Source organism: Apteryx mantelli, chromosome 5 (assembly GCF_036417845.1).
Source record: "Apteryx mantelli isolate bAptMan1 chromosome 5, bAptMan1.hap1, whole genome shotgun sequence".
Classification (NCBI taxonomy): Eukaryota; Metazoa; Chordata; class Aves; order Apterygiformes; family Apterygidae; genus Apteryx; species Apteryx mantelli.
In genome coordinates, this window is record NC_089982.1 from 61015520 (window position 1) to 61039130 (window position 23611).

Here is a 23611-nt window from a genome sequence, read left to right on the forward strand (position 1 = left end):
AAAAGGCTTTGCTTGTGTGATGGACGAATACAGAAGAAAAGTGTTTTCAACAGTTCTTTGTGAAGGAATTGCATTTGTTGCAATTACGCAAAGGTGATATGGTATTTCAAACTTGTATGGTATCTTGTATCTTCTTCAGGAAGAGATGGGCTTTGTGTAAATTGAGTCAAATTATGCCATCAGTCATATTTCATATGTCAGAAAATTGGTGTTAATTTTAAAGCAACAGTTGTACTTTTTTTATGTAGTCATTCTTTAAAACCAAACAGCACTTGTTTGGAAAAGGCAGACTGATACTCTGTGTATTTATAAGCAGCTACTCACTGTTCTAATATAATGTGGAGGTTAAACTCTCCAAGAATAAATTTTGGAATAGTTGCTATACTGAGATTTTGAATCTGCGTTGTCTTACATATTTAATTATATCCATATTTCTTAGAAGATATGACACTGAAGCATGCAGTCTTGTCTATAACTGTGCTGGGAGCCCCTATGTCAGCAACACAGAATAGCTGCGTTATCTGACAAGCTGTAATAGAGAAAGAAAATAACAGTAATTAGATTTCATGGTATTTAGCCCTTTGCCATGAATTCTACTTTTTTTTTTTTTCTTCTACTGGATGACCTAGAGTTTCTTGTGTTTTTATTTCTTCATTTTTTAGCTGTAAGGAAGTGGTTAGTGCCTTGTTCTCTGTTGGTTAGGATGTTGTTAAAGCCAACGGTACAAGACGTGTTGGTTTATAATTTGTTGAATGGCACTGGAGGCCTGAAAAGAGTCAAAAAGCGCAAGTAGAGCCCTGACCCAGAATCTTGCCTGCTGCGAAAGCCTTGCGTATCTGCTGGCACATAAGCAGTCTGTGAGCAGACTGCAGAAATTCTGCAAATTTAAAAAGCAAAACAAACTTGAAGGAAAACAGGACTGTAACCTTAGCTTTTTGCATCCTTTAAAAGGTATCCCTTCACAAGTTTTTTGTCTGTTGTAGTGTTGGTGTTAATCTGTCCCAAACTTACTAAAGTGAAGAGATGTTTGTTTAGGCTTGTTGACTTTTTTTTTTTTCTTCCTGATAGTCTGTCTATTTTGAGAAGTATAAGCAATGACATAAGGCACGTTCCCAGCAGAAGCAACAAGTGTTGTTTCTGGTAATCACTTAGAAGTATCCTCTACCAAGAGGGGATGGAGGTAATTCTGGCAAGGTCTGGACGCCCCTTCCACTGCTGGGTGCAGGAACAGGGCTCGGAGGGAAAGCAGCTCCTGCCCTACCTGGGAGCCTTGTTGCCTGCCTCACCTGAGATGGTGCTAACGTGCCAGATGACTCAGTTAACATTTATTTCCTCTCTTGGAGTCTGTTTCATTTAAGACATCATGCTAAAAATCTTTGCTTGGCTTGTGCAAAGCCCAGTCGTTTCCTCCCCTGGCTGTCAGGATCCACAGAACCAGCCCAGTTACGTTTTGTGGGTTTTACAGAATTTTTGTAAGCCTTTGAGATTCTTGCAGGAAAAAGAAGGCAACTGCATGCGTCTCTATGTTCCTTATTGCTGATTTCTTACGTGGAATCGGGAAGAGAAGCTGCTACTGCTGCTGCTTTTTGCTCTGTCCACCTGAAGGGCATGTTTCACTTTGTCTCAATTAGGGATACTCATGCCTTCTAGTGAGTATGGGAGCTTTTGTGTTGTATGTACGTAGTATTGCATGTTTTCCACTGGTTTGGTACAGTCATCTTGCAAAACAACGAGTAAAAAAGCTTGTGTCTTTGCATTACTTGCTGTATGGCAGTAACTGGGCTTTTTTAATAATCCTGTACATTAGCATTTAAACATACTTGCTTGTCATATACTAATTATTCCTACATTACCCAAAAAAAGGTATAATTTGAGTTGTTTACTGTTAGCTTTTGAACTCACTTAAAGATAGTTTGCTAATGTTCAAAGTACAGACAGAAACAGGAATAATTGGAAAGATTATCAGTAACACCCCGAAAGGTAAGGTGGCGAATGACCAGTAGCATGAATGTGCTTAGATTATTAAAGTGTCCTTTCAGATTAGGATTTTAAATACACATCTGTCTTGCAGTCTTTTATAGAGGCTTCTTTTTTGAAAAAATGCATTGATTTCTTTTAAGACTTGATAGTTGGCAAATGTGTATGCAACTGGAAAGGAACATAAAAAAATCACTGGTGTTAATGAGGGAAATGATGGGCAGAATCCCAGCCCCACTGATTTCCCTGGGAACAGGCTTTGGCTGCTAGCTACTGCTACAAACAAGGCTCTCCTCATTTATACCAAAACGCCTGCCATTGATTTAAGACTCTGCTTAACTTAGAGTAACTGAAAGTGCCGTTGCCTGTGGTGCTTTTTTCTTCCCTTCTCAAGGCAAGCAGAACACTTCCTTGTTTTCTGTTATATTTCTAAGCTTAAGCTATCTTTAAAGGTTGGTGCACTCTCGAGCTTTATCTCTGTTCTGACTGCAATATTACTGTGGTTATTGCACACGCTATTTGACTTGCAGTAGTACTGGCATCTCTTTGTCAGGCAAATACTTTTCTGACCAGGTGTCCAGTGAATAGGCACTCTTGTAATGTTTCCTTACTCTCTTTTCAAGTGAAACCCATTGCTGCCCTTCCCACCCCGCCTCCTGCATCTGCTGGAGCCCCTAGGACTTCTGGATATTGCCCAGATGTTTCTGACAGAAGGTGTCTGTGTAAAAATGCTTGTTCACAGCTCGTTATTGTGGACAGCATATGCCAGATACTTTTAGATTATTTTGGGGGGGCTTTGCTTAGACAGAGGTTGGGGACACCCTTCTTTTCTATTGCTGTGTTTTTAGCACTGAGCCATGCTGTGACAGCTGCTGCATGGTGATTCTGGGCTTTCAGAGGGGAAGACCCATTTGTCCGTGCTGAAATTAGATCAGGCTCCTGACTGGCTTTATTTGAACCCTGTCTGAAATTTATAGGAAGCCGTATGTGGATTTCAGTGAGCTTCAGGTAAGTCCCTAGTAAGAAATGTGATGGTGTTTTTCTGTTTTTAAATGATAATGAAGATTGGCCGGGATAAGAGTCAAACACACTGGTAAGGTAACACGTGTCATCTGGGTCATCAGTGCTGGTGGTGCTCTTAGCCTGTTGCAAGTGTTAGATATGACATCTTTCAGTGAGGTTTAAAGGCCTGATGAGAGATTACGGGCACAGCTTCGCATTATTTTAAACAGCTACACAGTTAGGTGGTTAGAGGCCGTCACCAATGACAACTGTTAAAGATTGTCCATCTTCTTCAAACCACAGCAACACAACTTCACCTCGTCCTTGGCACTCCTGTAGCCCACTGTGTGAGTTGATTGCCTTGATGACCCAGCTGAAAACTAATCCCTAAAAAGAAGAGATGAGCTTCCAGTCTGCCCAGCTTGCTGATCCGCCTCATCACGTGAGTGGCGGAGCCAGCACAAGGGACGGAGTGGTCATGCTGCTTTCGGGTAGTGATGAGATTAACCCTTAAAAAATAAATTGGATTCCTGCCCCAACTGCTCAGTCCCCACCAGAAAGCATAACTCTGGCCCAGCTTTTATCCAGACAACCCATGGCTTTGAAACCTCCCTGCAGCCCCTGCCTCAGGGTCAGGAGAGGGATGACCAGCAAAAGAGGGAGGAAGGCAGTGATGGGCCAAGCTGTGGTGAGGACAGGCTGGGGAGGGTTGCGCTTGAATTTGCATCAGCTGCAGCGTGTCCTGTCAACGTGTGATTTTTATGGGACAGCGGAGCCAGTCTATAGGCCAGCTGCTGCTGAAAGGGACAGTTGGCTTAGGTCAGTGGAGATGTAAAACTGTACCCTTTCATAAAGCCTTTCACCGTGTCGGCTGAGGAACAGCCGCGTTTCCTTTTACTTCCTGCAGCCGCATTTATGTGGAGTAATTCCTTAAGCTTGAAGTCACCACTACATATTTGTACTCAAAATTCAACTTGTCAAGCCCAGTATTTTTTTTATTTCATTTCAGTTCTGCCTCCATGAAATTAGAGATGTTTCCAGTTTATGCACATTTTGAGTTTATATTGTGCTTAATAGAAGTACTAACTTTTACTATCATTACTGACTATGGAACAAAGTTGATGGTTTTAAATGAAGACTCAAAGTAGCTTGGCTTTGCAGGCATCTAAAATGTGTGTGAATATATATATATATAAATAAAAGTCATATATGACATATATGACATATATTTATATATATGTTTTCTAAAAGGCACTCTTGGAGCCATTGGTTCCCTTGCCATTAGTTCTGCATACAGCCAGCTTCCTATCTGAGCAAACTGGAAACAATAGGAATTCTTCCTCTAGGTTTGTGGGGACTTCAACTCGGGTTGTAGTTGCTCGCTTCTCATAGTGTTTTCTAACAACTTTTAACAGCTTTTAGGTTTTGAAGTGTCTGATAGAGTTTTAATGTTCTGATTTTCAGGTGGTCCTGCTTTCAACCATCTATGTTAAATCTTGGTATTACTGTGGTCACTGACTTTATTCTTAAAGTTGTCAACCAGCACTTGTACTCTAACAAATTCTGAGACCTCTTAGAGGTGGCATATAGAATAAAAATATTTTTAAGCCCAAACTTTTTGTGGATTTTAAGCTCCAAAAGAGTTTCAAACTTTATTTTTCTAGTTGTGGCAAGACAATCTGAGTTCTGTGAAATCAGTGGCTAAATTTCAGTTGATCTACTGGAGGCTTCCACAGGCCTTTCCATCAGTACTGCAGCTCACCTTGTTCTGGCTATTACATGCTTCATGTCTTGTTGTAGAACACCTTCCTTCCAATTTTTAATTTTATAAAACCTTGCATCTTTGTCACAGCTTAGTCAGAGAGGATCAATACACAGAAAAACTCCAGAGCTGTTCTGTCACTGACAGCAATTGCTCTCAAGTTTCCAGTCATTATAGGCACGCATTTAATAAGCTATCAAGCCTCTACATCTCTACTGAAGAGGTTACATTTTTGCTTTGTTGATTAACTTACTGTTTTGAGTAAATTTACAGCCTATGGCTGCTGCTGACCCTAAATTCCTGCAGTATTCCTCCAAGCAAAATGCTAAACATAGTTTACATTCTTGATACAGTACAAATGGGTGTGTTGGGAAATGGTAGGCGCTAAGACAAAAGTCATGCATATTTAGGATTTTTTTTTTTTATTGGGGGGGGAACAGCCTTATCCTGTGTTAGATTTAATTTCGAAGCACAGTGTTGATTGAGATCCCTCTTACTGTGGTTATGTATGCTGCCCCTCGGTTTCTTGTTAGCTTGGATGGTTCTGCGTAAACTGGAGAACGTGGGGGAAAAATCAATGTGCTTTGCTGGAATCTAAACCTTAGTTTAAATGTAGGAATAGAAGGAGGTTTTCATCTTTTCTGGCTATGAATAGGGGTATAAGTGAACTAGGACAAGGGAACCTTAGGATGAATTTTAATTTTGTTAGCTGTTTTTGTTGCTTTCTTTTGAAGCATCTGGTAATAGCTACTGTCAAGTCTGTTCTGACATGGTATTTCCTGTGTTCTTAAGAAAGTGGCTGTGGCAATTTACAAGATGTTTTACTGTAGACTCAAAAATATTGCTCTAACATGTTAACTTCTGTAGTTTAACATCTTGGTATTGATGTGAAGTGTAAATATAACCATTTGGACCTATAATCAAGTTGTGTGTAATGTCCTATATGACAATTTCCTTCCAATTCACGAAGTTCGTTCAGAAACTTTCGGCTTAAACAAAGACATAGCTGCACTATGTGTATGAGTTTACAAAAACACTTGCTAATAAAATTGAGCTCTTAAAACCTTAGGAATGGAGAACTTGGGAAGAACCTGAATGAGCACACTTTGGGCACAGTAATATAGTTATGAACTACTCTGCAGGCTTGTTGTCGTTATTTTGTTAAACAAAAATACATTTTAAGTGCTCCTGTTTTGAAAGAGCTTCCTAATCACGTAACTGCATTTCTAAGTTTGTGGTTTGTTCTTGTGTTTTGTTTTGGGGGTTTTGGGGAGGGTGGAGGTTCACACAAATAAAATGGAAAAAATCACCTTGGAATTTTTTTGTTTATCCTATGAATAGTTGCCACATCCTGACTTGTGAGTGTGTAGTGTTTCTTGGCTGTGAGATCACACATGAACAGGAGTCACTACTGAGATGTTACATTTTGACAACAGAGACATTGAAGGCTGTCCTTCAGCATATAGTTCTTTGGATGGCATATTTTGTCTGTGACTGTCAGAAAGGACTTTTCAGTTAAGAACGTGCATGTGTGTAAAATGGTAGAGCTTGGCTAAATTTAGGGGAATGTACTTCTGAAGGCCATGGGACTGTTTTGGGAAGCTCTGAACAATTTGCTGCGGAGATTTAGTGAATGCTCTTCTGAAGTCAAAGTGACGCTTTCCGTTGCTCTTAGTAATTTACTTGCTCTAGACAAAAAACAAATGTGTAATATGTAAACAGCACATCTGTCTATAATGACCAAATATCTTGTCATGTGATAGTTATCCTTGGAGTTTGCTCTTTAGGTAATGGTTGTCATGACTCCTCTGTAGCTGATGATTTTGTATCAGTTTGTCCTCTTAATTTTTATCCTGTGGAATGTATACTTCTTTTTTCTCCTTTGCTGCAATAGCTAATCTTTTTTTTTTTCCCCCGCCCCCCTCAAGAGAAACTGCAGGATCTCTTCCAGCAGTGGCTTCAAATTGGTCAAAACCAAAAATAATACTGAAAGTACGGATTGCTTAGAAGTTTTAATCTCTTAGCTAATGTTCTGACACAGTAGGAAGGTGTACATTTGATTTTTGAAGATGAATAGAACGTTATTTTATTTCTGTCAGGTTATTGCTTGATTTCCTACCTCTGATAGGGTGATCAATTAATGATGGAAATACTGCATAGCATTAGTATCCTGCAGCCTTCACTTAAAAATATATATATATATATAAAAATATCTTTACCTTGGTGAGAATTGTGAGATCAGAGCTGCTGTATTTTTCATCTTCCTTACTTCCTTAAGATATCAACACTAGGTGGTGAGTCAGCAAAGATGGTTAATAAAGGAATAAGCTAAATTAGGATTTTTCCATCAACTACTAGCTATTATGAGTAAGAAATAATTCCAGCACTTGCTGACACTGTTTTGCTTAACAAAATTATTTAAGTTGTTGTATTTGAGATCATGGAGATAAGACAGATCTGATAATTACAACAGCTCTGGCTGGGTTCTGCTAAGCCCGTATGTAAGTGAGATATCCCAAATCCTTCATAGGTTTGCATAAAATGTTTTACAGTGGTGGAAGAAATAGTTGTGTAGTTTCTTGGTTGGTTGGGTTTTTTGTTTGTTTTCTAGAACTGGTATGACTGAGGCTTGTGACGTAGAGGAGGCGATGCCTTTATGCAGCCAAGCAGCTACTGTGCAAAAAGTTGTGACTATGTCATTCTGGTGTGCGGAATCAGTGTGATTTCTGTTTGTACACATTGCATAAGGCCTAGTTAAAGGTTCTTCATTATCTCTTAGCTGGTTTTGAAGCCAAAATTATAAGGATTTGTAACAGCATCATTAAAATCATATGACTGCAACTGGAGACTTGAGCCCTTTATTCTGCCTTTTCTTTTTTTAGTGTGCAGTCTGAAAAGCTGCTTGCACTTTCATGAATGTTGGACACATCTTCCTATATGGATTTTCATACAGTCTGAAGCAATGCAGATATGAGACACTCTTCAAATGGCATAATAAAGCTGCAGTGTGAGTAGATGTCGAGGCTGATGGGCAAACTGGATGGAGGCCAGCAATACTAGCAGCATGGTCGGCTAAGCAGGACAGTTCAAGGCAGAAAATGCCAGAGCTGCCAAGCCAGCACTTCCGAAAGCCTTGTCCCCCAGTGCCATAGACATGAATTGCCTATGTGAATTGGTTGGCATTTCAGGTATTGAGGATACCTGTAAGATGAAGCATCCTGTGGTGTATTGCACAAACTAGAAAGCAGTGGTGTACAGCAAGAGCAGTGAGGGAGAATTATACAGTGGTAATAGTATTCAGAACAGGAACGAATAAACTTCTGCTAACTCATTAATGGGAGGATTTGTGCTTGGAGCACAGATAAGTGCGTTTGTAAAAAGCAGCTGACTGAAATCCAGATTTCACTTCAATTTTGCAGTGTACTTTTAATAACCTGCCTTCCTTCAGGCAAGGCCACAAGTTAATGCTGAGTGAGGCTCCATCCTTAATTCTTCCTGGTTTAGCTTAATGCTCTGTGAAATTGTCTTGTAGCTCAATGGCAGGAAAGTGTATCTCTTAGGAAATGTGAGTAAAGAGCTACCTTGTTGAAAAAACGGTCTTTCTGACTTGGTTTGTGGAGCTCTTCAGTTTGAGTAGATGAGATAATATTTTAACATCCTCTTGTGAGGGTATTTTGCATTTCTATTTGTCCCTAATTTCTTCTGCAACAAGTCATCCTGTTTTGCTGGGTTCAGCCTGTTAATGTATGTGCAGAAGAGGAGATAGAGAGAAAATATCCAAAGAGCGTAGCGCTCTGGAGGGGAAAGGAGAAGTTAAGCTAAAATGCTGCCTCCATATCCCATGGGTATGATATGTGGCAGAGTGCCTGAATCTCTTGCATTATTCATTGCCGTTGGCTTCTGCTGTGATGTGGGTGTTTATCACATGAATAGTAGTGCTGTGGGTTGCCGCAGAAAAGGTGTGTGTGACCTGAATGCTCATCCCCCACAGGTCTTTCTCTAAGTGACAGATACAACCTGGTCTCCAGTACTATATGTCTGCCAAGAAGGTGAATCATTTGGGAATGTTTCTCCCCAACAGCTTCTGGATGGCATCTTCGGTTGCTTGCAGCCCTCACGGTTGCTCTCTGTCACATACTTTAGCATGAATTATCAGGCCTTCAGTTCCTTCCTTAAAACTTGATGCCTGTGTGAAAACAAATTGCTTCCTAACATGTATTCAGAGAATGGTTCAGCTAGCTGAATTGTACCCCATTTTGTGGGCTGTTAAGAGTAAGATCTCTGAGAGAAAGTCCAGGCTGCTTTGTTTTCAACTGCCAATTAGGGCATCTTTATTTCCACTTCTAATATTTTTTTTCATTCTTTTTAACTCAGCCACTTGGGCGTTTTCAAGGTGCTGTTGTTTTACTGCTTAAGTAGTAACAGCAAATCATGCTTTGGGCTTTGTGGGCTCTAAAGCTTGGGTCAGGAGGGATGAGCAAAAGGAAAATATGGCTTGGTTGCCATCCACTGGGAGGGAAACACGTTGCAGTGGTTGCGTGTGCTCTGAGTTAGTCTTCAGCTCTGTGTACCCCTTTGTGCATTGTGCTGTGCTTTCTTTTGGTGTAATAACCCAGAAACAGTGAGCCTCAACCCAGATGTTTTCTCAGGCAGTTTTGCAACAGCAGTTGTTTATCTGTGTTTGTTTTTTGCAAGTGCAACAGCAGGCATGGTCATAGTGGTGCTGGAAGCTGGAGAAAAGGGGTAGGTTTAGGGACAGAAACGGGGGAGGGGAGGGGTGGGTTCTGTTATTCAGGGGATGTTCATAGCGCTGCAAGCTGCCTGCCCAAGAAAACATGGGAATGTGTATAGGAGGTTCCTGTGTTCTCCTCCTCTTCCTTTCAACCACTGAAGCCTGTGCATGACTTGGTTTTGCCTGTTGTATTTGCAGAATTTCCCATTTTAATTTAGAGGATTAATTGCTTGTTGTGGGGCAGGGACTCTGCGTGTGGCAGCCCAGCAGCTAACGTGTTCACGTGGACAGAATTGCCGTGTGGGCAGTAAAATAATTGGTGGTTTTACTTTAGAAATATGAGATCAAAAGGGTAGGTATCAGTAAGTACTAGGTAAGAAGCCTAAAGTAAATAGTGAATGAAATTGCAGCACAGATACTCAGTGGAAGGAATATAATAAATGGCTCATGTTGATGCTATAGTTAGAGCAAGATGAGAAACTATTTGAATAGCAAAATCTTCCTGTTGCGGTGGGTGGGGTATGAAACACAGCTGAGAGGTTGCTATTATAACTGGAGCCTGCCACAAAGATTTAAGACCATTATTATATTATTTTTGTATGTTGGATATATATGTCGAGGCTGAGGACCAGGACAGCAACCGTGTTTCTGGAACAGCTTCTTACCTTGCCTAGTTGGTTCAGCTTTAGGAAGCTTAATTACTAAACAGGGGAAATATCAATTTCCCCCAGGCTATAATGCTATTGTATTTCCATAATTGGTTTTGCTAGCAGGATATTATGATTTACGGGTAACTATGGAAGCAACACCAGTACGAGAACGCTTTGATTCTTTGCATGAGACCTGGCAGGACCAGGTGAGCTGGAGCCAGTGCTGGACAATGGGAAACGTTCATGGCTCTGAGAAGCAGAAGTTGAATTCTGATGGGGTAAAACTTGCAGCCGGAGGACCAGAATAACGCCCTGACGTTTGGGAACGGTATGGTGTATGAGGAGGTCTGTGTAAATAACTGGGGGGAAGGAGGGTGGCGCTTGCCAAAATGAAAATACAGACTTGATCCAGAGTAGTTTGAAAGGGAAGTTTCTTAGCTCTGCCCTTCTCTTCTCTAATATTTTTTAAGAAGCCTGATAATTCCAGCAGTAGGCATTGGAAAGTCATTTCCCAGAATTTTTTTTTTAACCAGGAAGGAGAAGGGTGGGACCTCCTCCTGCAAATAATGCTTGACTGAACCTCTTAATTGGTTTGTTGCTTTTTTCACAGCTCATAAATAAAATGGTGCCATTTGTGTTTCAGTGTTTTAGCCACTGATTGTGAAAGAAATGCTTTTGAATGTAATGAAATAGAATGGTAAAAGCGAATGCCTTACTCTCCCCAATCTTCCTGACCTTCAAAAATTGTGCTTCAAAAATTTGGGAAGTTTAAATACCATTTAAATGTTGCTCTTTTCCTTTCAGCCCTCTAGGGCAGTAAGTGAGTTAATGTGTAAAATACTTCTTTCTGTGGATTTGGCAAAAACTGCTGTCAAAGAAGCCAAGGTATTTTTCCAGATACAAAAAGGTAGATACTAAAAATGTCAAGAAATTCTTGAGGCTGTGACAGCAACTTTCTCCCCCATGCCTTCTTTAATGACTCTCTTGCCCTTCATTATGTCAGGAAAATCCTTCACGTGTGCCAAACTGAAGTGCAACTTGTTAATGTGCCTGCCAGGGTTCTTGTTTTAAGAAAATCATCATTTCTGTTTGCTTGTTCTTTTGAACTGTTTCCAAACTAAGGCCCCTAGAAACAGGAAAACAAACCTCAGCTCCTTCTCTCCTCCATTCCCCAAACAAAAAATCTGGTGTTCCCAGGGCGGTTGTGTTAGACTTACCAGGGCGCTGTGTAATAGACTAGAGTTAGAAATTGGTAACGTACTGTTCAGAAGGAAAGAAAGAAAAATTCATCCCTAAAATAGATGACCATACTGTACTTATTAAGTATTGATGATATATTGGACTTTTTCCATTCTTCTATTTTTAAATTGGAGGAAGAAGTGGAAATTTCCATTAAGAAAGGTGCAGTGAGATCCTGCACTTTCTGTTTAAAAGGCAATTTGAGGCAGAGTTCCCAAATTGCTAACATAAATGCAGCATACCTGCACGTCTGTGGAGGGAACTGGAGTATGAAAGCTGCACCAGTTTTATAACTGTACTATATGTTGAGTACTGCACATCTATAATATCCACAAATTCTCCTGCTTAAGTTCATAATTGTGCTTTAATTCTAAAAGCACAGAAGTTGGGAAATCTATAGTTATTGTTCCCAGAGCAGCTGTATCCCTGCCAACATGCACGTTACTGATACTACACCCTCCCAAGTTCCTCCCCACTGCAGGCATGTTTGCAGGATATTAGGAACATATAGCCATTATTTTAACAGATACAGGAGGAGCAATGTAATCCTTAAAACTTGTGGTATTCCCTAATGCTAACAGGTGAGTTTATTTTCCTACCAAGCATGCTCCTGAGGGGTGGAAGCAGAAGAAAATCCGTTTCTGGCCACAGAGACGACGTCCCATCACTGACCTCCTGAAGCCCAGGCCGGCCGCTCTCTGCTGGGGCCGTTGAAGAAGCAGCCGCCCTCCGGGGAAGGGGGAGAGCTGATGGGCAGTCTCTTTATTTTGTCGGAAGCAGTTTCTAGACTAAGTGGATTTAGATTGGAGCTTGTTTAAGCCTACAGAAGTAGATTTGCCTGCACATCTGAAAATCTCACTGAAATGGTTTTGCCTAATTTAAAGGCAAGAACAAAAATGAAATTTCATTGCTGCAAAACATACTGTTTGTATAATATGTGCTTCAGAGAGAAGAATTATTGAGGCATAAAATCTATTTCAGTACCAAATGACTCCTCTTTAAGCGTGGCCACAGAAAACCTGTCTCTTTTCTATGTAAGCTAAACTTAAAAGCTCCTTACCAAAAGCAAGGAGGTTGAAGAGGGGAAAAATCAAACCTGATAACCTTCTTCCCTCCTGGCTAGAAGCAGCCAGTCATGAGCACGCTCTGCAGTGGGGAAAAAGCTGCAGCGATTGCTATCTCAGCAGATTCTTGCTTAACCTCAAGGAAGTAGCTGTGGTCTGAGGGTTAGAAATTCGCAGTGTGTGAGGAGCGTGGCTCAGGTGGAGGTCTTGCTCTGTTCTGAGGAATCTGCAAAGGTGGACTTTGCTCCAGCGTCTCGGCCATGGTGATGGCTCCCAAACTTTCTCTTTGCCAGCTGGTGTTTTCTGTTTGTTTTTAGATTTTGTTTTGTTTCTGTTTGTTTCCTTAATTGCAATTCAGTGACGTGCGTGAGATCATGTCGTGCGCTAGCATCTGACAGGTCAGCGTTCCTCAGGCTAGCTGAGGAATGAATTGCAGGGCTGTGTCCCGTGGAAATCAAAGTGTAAACGGCAACATCTAACCCCATCTTAAGCATTTATAGCTGTCATTCCACCTTTATAAAAGAAGGAAATGGAGTCTAGTTAATTCTTCAAACTATCATCTAGCTGCCTTTCTGCAAGCACTATTTGGACTGGCCAGTTGTTTCTTTCTGCTAATTGCAACAGTGTGTTCCTACTTTGTCATCTGGGGGTGGTCAGTGTTGGTGATTCATTTTCTGTGGAGGATATCACAGCCTGCCTGCTGTCTGCCTTCCGATTTACTGCTTTTAATGAAGTCCTAAATGAACTATTCTAGTCTATATAGGTCTGGGAGACTGACCTTGCTGCAGTGCTGGCTGTCTACGGGTTTATTTGGGAGGTTAAGATTTGTAACCAGGAATAAAATAAAAGAATTCTTCCTCTCTCCAGTCCTCAATGATTGTTTACAAGCTTAGCTTTGGAAGTGTTGCAGGCAGTGTGTTAAAAACGGGGGTGGCGAGGTGGACATGTTGTGCAGGATATGGAGAGAAGGGAAGGGCTGTAAGGAGGAATAGTCCCAGCTGGAAAATGTAGCATGTTGGGCATGCAGTAGCACTGTCTCAGGAATTTATGCCACAGCTACTAGTATCTTGTGGGGTTTGAGGTCAGATGTGTCTTTATTCCTGCTAGGAAGAATTCATACAAGTACTTTTTAAAGGCCCTTGTGTAATTCCCCTTTCTCCCCGAAGCTGTGATTTAACCATGTTTTATCTCCTATCTATCTTGGAGGGGGGGAAAAAAGAGCTATAAGCAGCAGTTTTGTCTCATAACTGAGGCACTTCTGGAAATGTCAACAACGTTGCAAAAATGTCATTGGCTGAGGCTGCAGGTAATGGCAGGAGATTTCTACCTTGACTGCCCGCTGTTTGCTGGAGGACTTAGTTATTCCTAACTTCAAGAACTGTATTTTACATTTTAACCCTTAGTATGATCTCCCGCAAGGAAGAAGCTCCATATTGGAACTGGTTGCTGACCCTGTCTTAGTTTGGATTGAAATTGTCTTGTTTCAAAGATATAAAATGCTTTTTGAGTTGTTGCCTTTTTTTTTTTTTTTTTTTTAACGGAATTAACCAATGTTTGCAGTTACACTAGGCTTGGTCCAGAGCAAATTGTTTCATTTACAGGAAGAGGGCTAACCACAGAAATAGCCATTCCAGCACAGATGTATCCATCTGCTTGACTGTTTATCTCACAAAGAATACCCTTAAAATCATGATGCGGGGAAAAAAAAAAAGGTAGCGCATGTGCCCAGTCTGGGGAGAAAACTGGAGCTTACTTATCCCAGAAAATTTTGTTTATATAAAACCTGTGGATCTCAGAAATGGAAATAAATCACTAGTTTCTTGAAGTTGTCTTGGTATGCAAATGTTAATGTAATGTGTTTTCTCTCTCTCTCCCCCTCCTCTGTCCCCTCCAATACTGAAGTCTGATGCTCTGTTACAGAGGGCCATAACTGTGCTTGCTAAATGGGGTTAGAGGACTAGTCTAACAAGTGCTGTTCTATTTCCTCCCTCCCTCCATGACCAGTTTAAAAACAAAACAAACCCTATATTTTTATTATTAACATAAAAATGACTATTTTCTTGATTTCTTTGAAGAGTTTTAGACTTAAAAATTATATTTCATCTGGTTTATAAAAAGGTTCGTTTTCATGTTTCCAGATGACAAATACTATTTTTAAAGAGAACTTTTTATCTCTTATAAATGATCTGTTCTGTCTCAGTACTTTCTAGGATTTATAGTTCTTGAATTTCTAATAGAACAGGGAGAGGAAAAACAGATCTCTCTTTAAAATGGACTATAATTTAGCTTGATTTAGAGTCTGGCTTTTGCTTAAACGGAAGAAACTTTCTGTTAAACTGTACAGCAGATGAGATTTGGATCTTCAGTCTTACATATTTACAGATGAGAGAGCAAATATAAAATTGAATAATACATTAAATTCTGGAACATAGTTTGAACCACAGGTCTGCTGATGCTGATGGAGTATGTTTTGATGGGGAGATAACCTGGCTTCTGTGACTGTTTGTGGCAAAGATTCCAATATATTTTTGAGTACTAAAAGCCACAGTGTTGACTTGCCCTTTTACCGGAGGGCAAAAGGATTAGGATCTGACTGTGATACAGCATACAGATTTTGCAATAATAAACTTGATGTCTCCTGAACACAAACAAAAATGAAATGTATTTTCTACATATAGATTATGAATCTGCTATTTGTTGAGGGGTTTTTTTGCTGCTTTTCTCATAAATTAGGGTTCATCTCTCTTCTAAAGTCGTATGGGTATTTTCTCACTGATAGTTAATGTTTATGTATGGGAAAACCACAGGTTTGTAATGCAGTGCAGAGGGAGAGAGAATTTAAGGTGAGTTTCACAGCTCCTATACCTTTCACGTCTGAGCTGTCATAGTCCCATAACAGCTTAGGACACCTGCCCGGTTTGGGAAGAACCTTTTCCTCTACTTATATTTTAATATATGGATCCAGGTGTCTCTACCTCTGTTCTGCACCTATGTCTCCTGAGTGTGTTGTTTAATAGGGGCATATTTCAAGGGGCCAACGAAGGATGTCTATTTTGATTACCTGGGTAACTTGTGCTGCTCTTCTGGTTCCCTGATTTAGGTTCTTTTCTTGACTCTGGTACGGTGGAGGGTGGCAGTGTGTGTTTGGGGTGCAGTTAACTTTGACCTTCAGGAGTCCAACAGTTTTCATTTATCCCTCCTTTACTTGCTCTCCATAAGTAGAAACTCTAATACGTGGCATACGTTTTTGTTTTGCAGCCTTCCTGACTTCTTCAGTTTGAGCTGAGAGTGTGCTGTGGGTGCTGGTGCCAAGGACCTGGTGCTTTTCGTACAGGCTTTCCGCCACTGAACAGGAAGAGTTAAGTGGTCTGGTATGTGTCAGGGTCTGCTGAGGCTGGGGAACCTCCTTTGTGGTAGAGGGAACAGGGGGTATCCATACATCTGTTAGTATGGACGCTCTCTTACTGGATTTCAATGTGCTTTATATCAGAAGTGCAATTTCTGGTGATACGTTTAACCAGTTCTGTGTGGGTCACAGAGTGGGAGGGAGACAGAGAGGGCAGCCGGGCTCTGCAGCTGCTTCGCGTTACTGGCTGAGGCCATCTCCATGAAGGGATCTATCCAGTGGCAGGTTCCCAAACAGCCTCACGAACTATGGCTTTGTTTCTCTTCTCATGCAAGCTGACAGTCTGGATATGCTTCCCAGTGCGTGACAGGCCACAGGGCTTCTCATGTTCAGAAGGGAGATTTTTGAGAGGTCTGGAATTGTCTGCCCAAAAAGAAATTGCTGTTAGCTGGGAGACTCAGGCTGGGGTCTCTGTAGGTTTGTCTGTACTCTACAACCAGTTGTGCTAGCAGAGCCCTGCAGAGAAACTGGCTGTGTGCTGACAGAGGGAGGGACTCTCTTCCCATCAGGATTGCTTTTCCACCTTCCTGAAATGCATTAGCCAGCCTGCAGGGGCACTCTTCTGCGTTTTGCAGATGTGATGTTTACAAGGGTGTCGCTTTTTACAGCCCCTAACTGATGGAGCTGAGTTGACAAAGCTGGCATGTATGCCAGCCGTGTAGACACCTCGAGTTCTTGCTGTTTGTGGGGGATAAATGCTAGTACCCAGCTGAGGCACAGAAATTGATCTTTCATGCTGTATGTTACTTTTCGAAAGAATTCTTTATTTACAAAGTACTTCTCACCCTGAAGAATTTCAAATGTTGCATACTTTTTTTTTTCTTTTCTTTTTTTTTTTTTTTTAACTCCTAGACAGAGTTGCACTCCAGTGAGGCAAAGGATTTCTTATGGAAGTAGTCTTTGCACAGTGAGAATGATGGGACTCCAGCCAAGGCTGATCTCACATTGGTGTGCAGTTGCTTATCACAAAAGTTTTAGCTAGCACAGTGAGAAAGCTCTTAAGGGCTTATGTAAGGTTCAGCATTTAGTCTCAGTTATGATTCAGTTGTGGTGATTTTCATGTATGTTAATCAAGTAGACTTGATGGTCTGTAGTGCACAGAGGCCAGGCTAATGATGCAACTTTTCTTTTCCAAATTGTTTTCTGTGAAGGTGTCTATACCTACCTGACTGATGTTCAGTTCTTACATGGAAACTCAGGAACATACGCAGTTGCCATTCAAATCATTACTCAATTGTATCATACACTAGCTTATTCTGAAGGTGTTTTTTGTTTTGTTTTTAACCCCCCCCCCCCCAGTCCTTTCCCTTTGGCTAGAAGAGCCTGTAAGGCCTTGGACTGTCCTCAGTTGTCTTATGTGTTGATAAGGGGGTCTCATAATTTCCCTTGAGTAAGCTTCTGGTCTTTTTCCTGTAAGTGGATTCACTGGGAGAGAAGCTATCCATTTGAGGAATTTCACCTTAATAGGAGCAGCCGTCTAAACTCATCTTGCCCCTCTCTGCAGCCATGTCCAGTTCCACAAAGGGCTGGAGCATCCTGAGGTGAATTGCTTGCTCTGTAATGCTTGGCCAACCTCTGCTTTGATTGTCAGGTGGCACTCTGTCAAGGCGTGAGTACATCCATTGGCCTGCTTCAGATGTTTGCTGGGTATCTTGCAGGCAGCTGTCTGTGACAGCCCCTGCTAATCCTTAATCAACATTATGTGCTTCTCACGGTAGACTGGTTTGATGCCAAACTGAGGCAAGTAGTGCTTCAATCATTGCTTAATGCAACTGAAACTCCTCACACCGACTGCTCAGAGAGGATATGACTTGCCAGATCCTAGATGTTCAAAGAAGAGAGAAAGAAGAAGAAGAAAAAAAAAAATTACTCACCTTTTGTCTTGGAGGTAATGGAGTTGATGTGCATTCAACAACCTGACCCTCTGTCAGTACTTTTAAGAGTCCATTAGTGATATGTGACTTTGAAATGAGGAGGCGGGGGGGGAAGCATACCTAATCCCAGCCTTTCTGCCTTTGGATCAGAGTGCAGAGAAGTGTGGTGGGCCTGTGTCTGACCTTTCAACATGCTGCTGTCTTGGAGACTGCAGCCTTGAAGACATGAAGCATGGACATGTTCACAGTGGAGCTGGCGATGGCTGCAATTTCTCTAAGATCACAAATGCTGTAGGAAAATAATTCGTTTTTACCCTGACTTCACTGGGTTAATATTTATTAGGTACAAAAAGCTTTTTCTTTTGGAGGCTGTCAGTAGTCCTGTGAGTTTAAACTCTTTGGCCCCGAACCTCTTTTATACCAGCATGGGAAATCTCAGGAAACTAGTTTTGTTTCCATGGCTCATAAAGGTTCAGCTGTGCTGTAGCTTAGATTTACTTTGGAGCAACTCTTAAATCAGTTGTCGAAGAAGCTAGAGCTGTATGGGAGTTTAGGTGCCAAGTGTGAGGAGCTGTTCTCTCACCAGCACAGAGCTTACTGGTCTGTTCTTCCTCCTTGCTTTCTCCGCTTGTCCCCACCCCTAGGGAGATTTTTAGCATGCTTGATCTGGTAGCTTCTCCATCCTTGTGCCAACCACAAGCACAAAAATTCAGTTACACCTCTGTTCTTGCAAACCCACTTCCATATTTGAAGTTACAGTTTAGTTACTCTGTTTTGCTTAAGTATGCATGTGCTGCTACTTAATTCTGAAGAATTCCTAAATATACTTTACACTGAGAAGTAGCTCTAAGCTTACTTGAGTTAGTTTGGCATTCTTTACTGCTCATCATCGTAGGTGCCAGGTTGCAGGGCAGACCTGCAGGTTGGGGGGTGTTTGTGCTTCATTTGTTGTTCTGAATGAGATACGCCTTTTAGGTTAAGAAATACTAGTTTAGGGGACAGAGTACTGCACTGGGAGTCAAGTGATCTACTTTCAATTCTGGGCTTTCATCTTCTAGAGAAAGGATGCTTTATGGCCCCCATTCTGCTTCTCCTTTGTAGCTGGATGATTGAAAAAAAAATTGGAAAAAAAATGTGCCAAACAAATCGATCCTAATGTGGCCAGAATCTGTAATACTAATTTTCTGATTTTTAGGTATGTGGCAATTCCATAACTTATGTATTATTGTGTTGTGTTCAGTCCACTGCAGTTTCACTGCATCACTTGTCATGCTGAGTAGTCAGTACCTAAAACCCTAGACTTTACAACCTCAGGTGACTTTTGCTTATAAAGTGCTCCCCATCCCTCTTGCAGAACTCATAAAAAGGTGCATTAATTTCTCCAAGTTCTGGTCCATTATAAGCACTAATATTTCTTAGCCTGTAGCTGGAATCTAAATGTAAATGCTTTATTAGTGAGTGGGTATAATTTACTTTTCCAGGTGAGTTGCAATGCAATATATTCAAGGGGCCATAAAAAGGGTATACAGATTTGCAGAGTCTTCTATTAGAAAATTTTTGCACACTAGTATCACATTTTGAAAAAGCTGTGCAGTTGCTTACAGCAACAAGGGAACAACAGGCTCGCTTTATTGCTCTTGAACATCTTGCAGCCTGTTGCACTGCACATTTAATACAGCAGTCTCTCATAGGAAGAGAAGACCTCAGCTTTGTGGTTCTATTAGAAATAATTGATTTTTCCATTCTACAGAAATGGAAGTGTTCTGTGTTCTTGTTGTGAATTAACTTTTTTTGGTTGCGTGACACAATTCTTTTGAATTGATTGTTGCTGGTTTCAGGGACTATCATCTGCCTGCATTCTCTGAAATTAGGTTGGTGTCATATCTTTGACCTTGACAGGGCATATTCAGACACTTGTCCTATGTGCCACAGTTGTCTACAGTTTGTGTTTGTTTATGTATATATTTAAATATTGCTGGAGTCAGTTATGAATGTGTCTGATTTCCACATAGGAAACTCATGAAATCTCCCCTGAGAGGAGTGCTGGTGACTGGGAGCATGCAGCTTTCTTCTTCATCAAGCCCCATGGTTTTGAGAAGGGATTTCCTACAAAAGTGAACTATGTACTTCCTCATTTCTTTTTTTGTAAAATCTGTCTGTTCAGAATTAGACATCTGACTGTCATGATGAGGAAGATCGCTACTGCTGTCCCTCTTGGTTTTGAGTGTGCTGTAGTTATGGACTTTAAGGCCTAGGCACTATTATTATTACTGTTTTTTAATTATTTACTTCTCGGGACAGTAAGTCATACAGTGGCCCCACCTGTCCCTAGGCACTGACTGGCCTCCTGGGCTTGTAGGGTGTTGTGAGCTGAGTCTCTCCAATTGGGATGATTGTAGTGCATGTCAAAGAACAGGATATCAACCAAATTGCTATTTGTGCCCTAAGTCAGGTGAAGCTGAATCTAATTTTTGCTGTCGAATCCAGCAGTAGATTGCTCCCCAGATGAGCATGAAGAGGAGCCCTGAAGGGGCTGAGAGGTTGCAAGCTGAAATTCCCTGCTGGGGTGCAGCATTAATGTATGACCCCTTTTTCAGGGCAGAGTAGAAAAACCCAGCTATCTGATTTAAATAATTTGAAGACCAATGCTTTGTTTAGAATATGTTAACAGTTAGTTCTTGCTTGGTGTAACAATTTTGTTGTATTGTTTTTTCGCTGCTGTTTTTTTCTCCGAGACACAGGTACCCAGCCCAGACTTATGGCAGCTTTGATACTTGGCTCTTAAACCACTTATTCTACTTGCCGGCTAGTCCAGCTTGATATTTGTTAGCGATCACACAGATATGTGTATCCTGACTCACTCCAGTTGCTGGCACCCCAGACACATGGGCCCCTGTGACCTGCGGTCTGACTTCAGTTGTTGGCACTTAAGCCTACACACAGACACTTGAAAATAGAAATGGATTTTCAGGAGACAACAGCAGAAACTATGCTGATCAGGTGCAGTTTATGGACGGAGAAGCATACTGACCAGCAACATGCTTATACTTGACCTGTCCCTTTCTATCCCCTTACTTGTCTGTTTTCCCATGCTTGTTCCTCCCCACTTGTGATTTCTCTGCTAAACATCCCATGGTAAGTCTTGTACAATCCCAAGATGCTCTTCCCCTGCATCCCATAATGTGTCCCATATCCTTAGGCAGTTCCACAGTCTGTAAGATGCTCCAGAAAGCCTTTCCCCTTGACTCATCATGGTGGGTTTCACACCTGGACAATGGGTCTGAGCACTCCCTCATGATGGGCCTGCGAGTAGGGTGTTATTTGGGTTCCCCACCTGCTGTTGTGCCTCTGCTCCTTTGTGTTTCTGCAGGTGAGCTTTTTATCACATAACCTAACATTCCTCCACTTACAAGTAAAACCAGAGAGGACCGCATCATCTTCTCTCCTTGCACAGCACTTTCCAGCTCTCTGCTTTACCCCTGGGAGGGCTGTGCTCCCAGAGCAGAAGACTTTGCTGCTGCCAGGTACCTTCTAAGGGGCTTGTAGATCTATGTGGATTCAATGTGCTGAGTCTTATAGTCCCACTTCTCAGGAGGGGCGGCTGCGGGATCAGAGTTGCTGCAGGTTCAGGGTAGTCTCAGCTGGACCTGCTCACATTTCCCTTCTCTTGCCTCATGTTGGTGTCTCAGCAGTGCTGCTGATTTGTGCTTTGGTTCAGCAAGCTGGGGCAGGATGCTTCGTTGCCCCAGTCTGTGGACAGATAATTTTCCACTGCAATCCTGGATCACCAAGGGCCAGGGCAGCCACCACAGTTGTCCTTCAAGTATGAGCGGTAAATAGGCCCCTGCTCCTGGTCTTTGCAAGTAACACACTTGTTAATGAGGTGTGTTTATGTGAGAGTCCCTTTCCACATATCATAACATTTCCATCACAGCCACTGTCCCAAATAAGCCACTCATTACAGTAGAAATGCCTGCCTGGGAAGGGTGAGTGGAGGCAGACATGCTGATATTTCTTTACATTCCTCCCCTACAGAAGGTGTCGCCTGAATGCCCCAGAGAGCTGACAAGATGATGTTTGACACAGTTTTGAATCTGTTAGGGCAACTGAATAAAACCACGTACAGTTCTGGCTGGGCCAACCAGAGGGTGCCTTCTGTTGCCTGGGTCACTTTAGCACAGTTAAAGCAGAAGTGTCAAATGCACTATGACAATGGCCCTATGGTCTCTACCTGCTCTCCATGGTCAATGCAGTTGAGGTCTCAGTTTGTGGTGGGCTACTTCTTTTCAAAATACCCTGAATATATGCATAAGTACACTTAATGTATAATGTGCATGCTTAATGTATAATTGTGAAATGCTTAATGTATAAGTGTACATTTTATTCAAATAAACTAATTCTACCTACAAGAGCCAATCGCAGAAGAGTTGAGGTAACAGTTGAAGATAATCTGGTCCAACCTCCCTGCTCAAGCAAGGTCACCTACAGCAAGTTGCCCAGGACCCTATCCAGATGGCTTTTGAATATGTCTGAAAATGGAGACTCCACAAGCTCTCTAGGCAACCTCTTCTGGTGTTCAACTACCTTCCCAGTAAAAAAGTGTTTTCTTATGTTCAGGTGGAAATTCCTGTTTCAGTTTGTGCCATTGCCTCTTGTCCTGTCACTGTCCACCACTTAGAAGAGTCTGGCTCCATTTCCTTTACAGCCTCCTGCCAGATATTTATACACACTGATAAGATTCTACCCCTTCCCCCCCCCCCCCCTTTCTGAGCCTTCTCTTCTCCAAGCTGAACAGTCCCTATTAATCATTCTTATGGCCTTTTGCTGGATTTAATCCAGGAGCTCTGTATCTTGTACTGGGGAGCCCAGAACTACACCCAGTGCTCCAGGTGCTGAGCAGAAGGGGAGGATCACCTCTGTCAGCCTGCTGGCAACACTCTTCCTAAGGCACCCCAGGATACCATTGGCCTTCTTGGCCACAAGGGCACATTGCTGCCTCATGCTTAACTTGGTGTCCACCAGGACCCCAAGGTCATTCTCTGCAGAGCTGCTTTCCAGCATGTCAGCCCTCAGCTTGTACTGGTGCATGGGATTATTCCTCCCTAGGTGCAGGACTCTGTACTTCCCTTTATTGAACTTCCTGAGGTTCTTCTCTAGCCATTTCTCCAACCTGTCAATGTCCCTCTGAATAGCAGTGCAGCCATCTACACCTCAACCTTAACTCAAGATACATTGTTTTCAATCCCATTATCCTAACTATTCCAGAAGCTTCCCACACCATGGTCTAAAAGTTTGGTAAATAATTTTAACATGTTGCATGTATTTGCAAAAGAATCAGTCCCTTTCCCTGCCTTTGGTTCTTCCCTTAAGCATCCCATAATAAGTCTTGTACAATCTAAAAATGCTCTTCCCTGCATCCCATGGTAAGTTTATATTCCCATAGGTGGCAATCCCCCTCAGTCTGAAAGGTGCCCTGGAGATCCTTTTCCACTGGCTCATTGTGAAGGGTTCCAGCCCCAGACAACAGGGTTGATGTGTGTCCCCTGTGAGAGGCATGGGCAGGGTGTCCCTTTCTCGACCTGGGTTATTGGGGTTTTCCCACCCGCCGTTGTGCCTCTCTGCCCCTTCATCTGTGTGGACGTGAGCCTTTCATCAGTTAACATAACATGCAGTGATGCTTACCTGCTTCCCGTGATGAATGAACTTTACTCTCAAGCACTTTATATTCTGACAAAGAACAATATAAGCACAAAATCTTGGTTTTGTTGCACTTTATTTGCGATGAATATGGTTACTTTTGGTTGCTTGAAAGCAAAGCATATGTTTTAACAAGTCTACAGAATATGTTTTGAAGGTGAAAGTCTATGTCAAGAGTAAAATCAGCATGGACACAGCAATAGCTCAG

At 41.9% G+C, this 23611-nt stretch overlaps 1 protein-coding gene across 3 annotated transcripts in view; it reads left to right on the top strand.

The window, feature by feature from the left end:
* Window positions 1-23611, top strand: part of APBB2 (amyloid beta precursor protein binding family B member 2) — a 204249-nt gene that overhangs the window by 45980 nt on the left and 134658 nt on the right. For all 3 annotated transcript variants that reach the window (XM_067298115.1, XM_067298117.1, XM_067298116.1), the window contains one exon: window positions 15685-15797. The gene's annotated coding sequence lies outside the window, so the exon portion shown is untranslated. The remainder of the gene's footprint in view (window positions 1-15684; window positions 15798-23611) is intronic.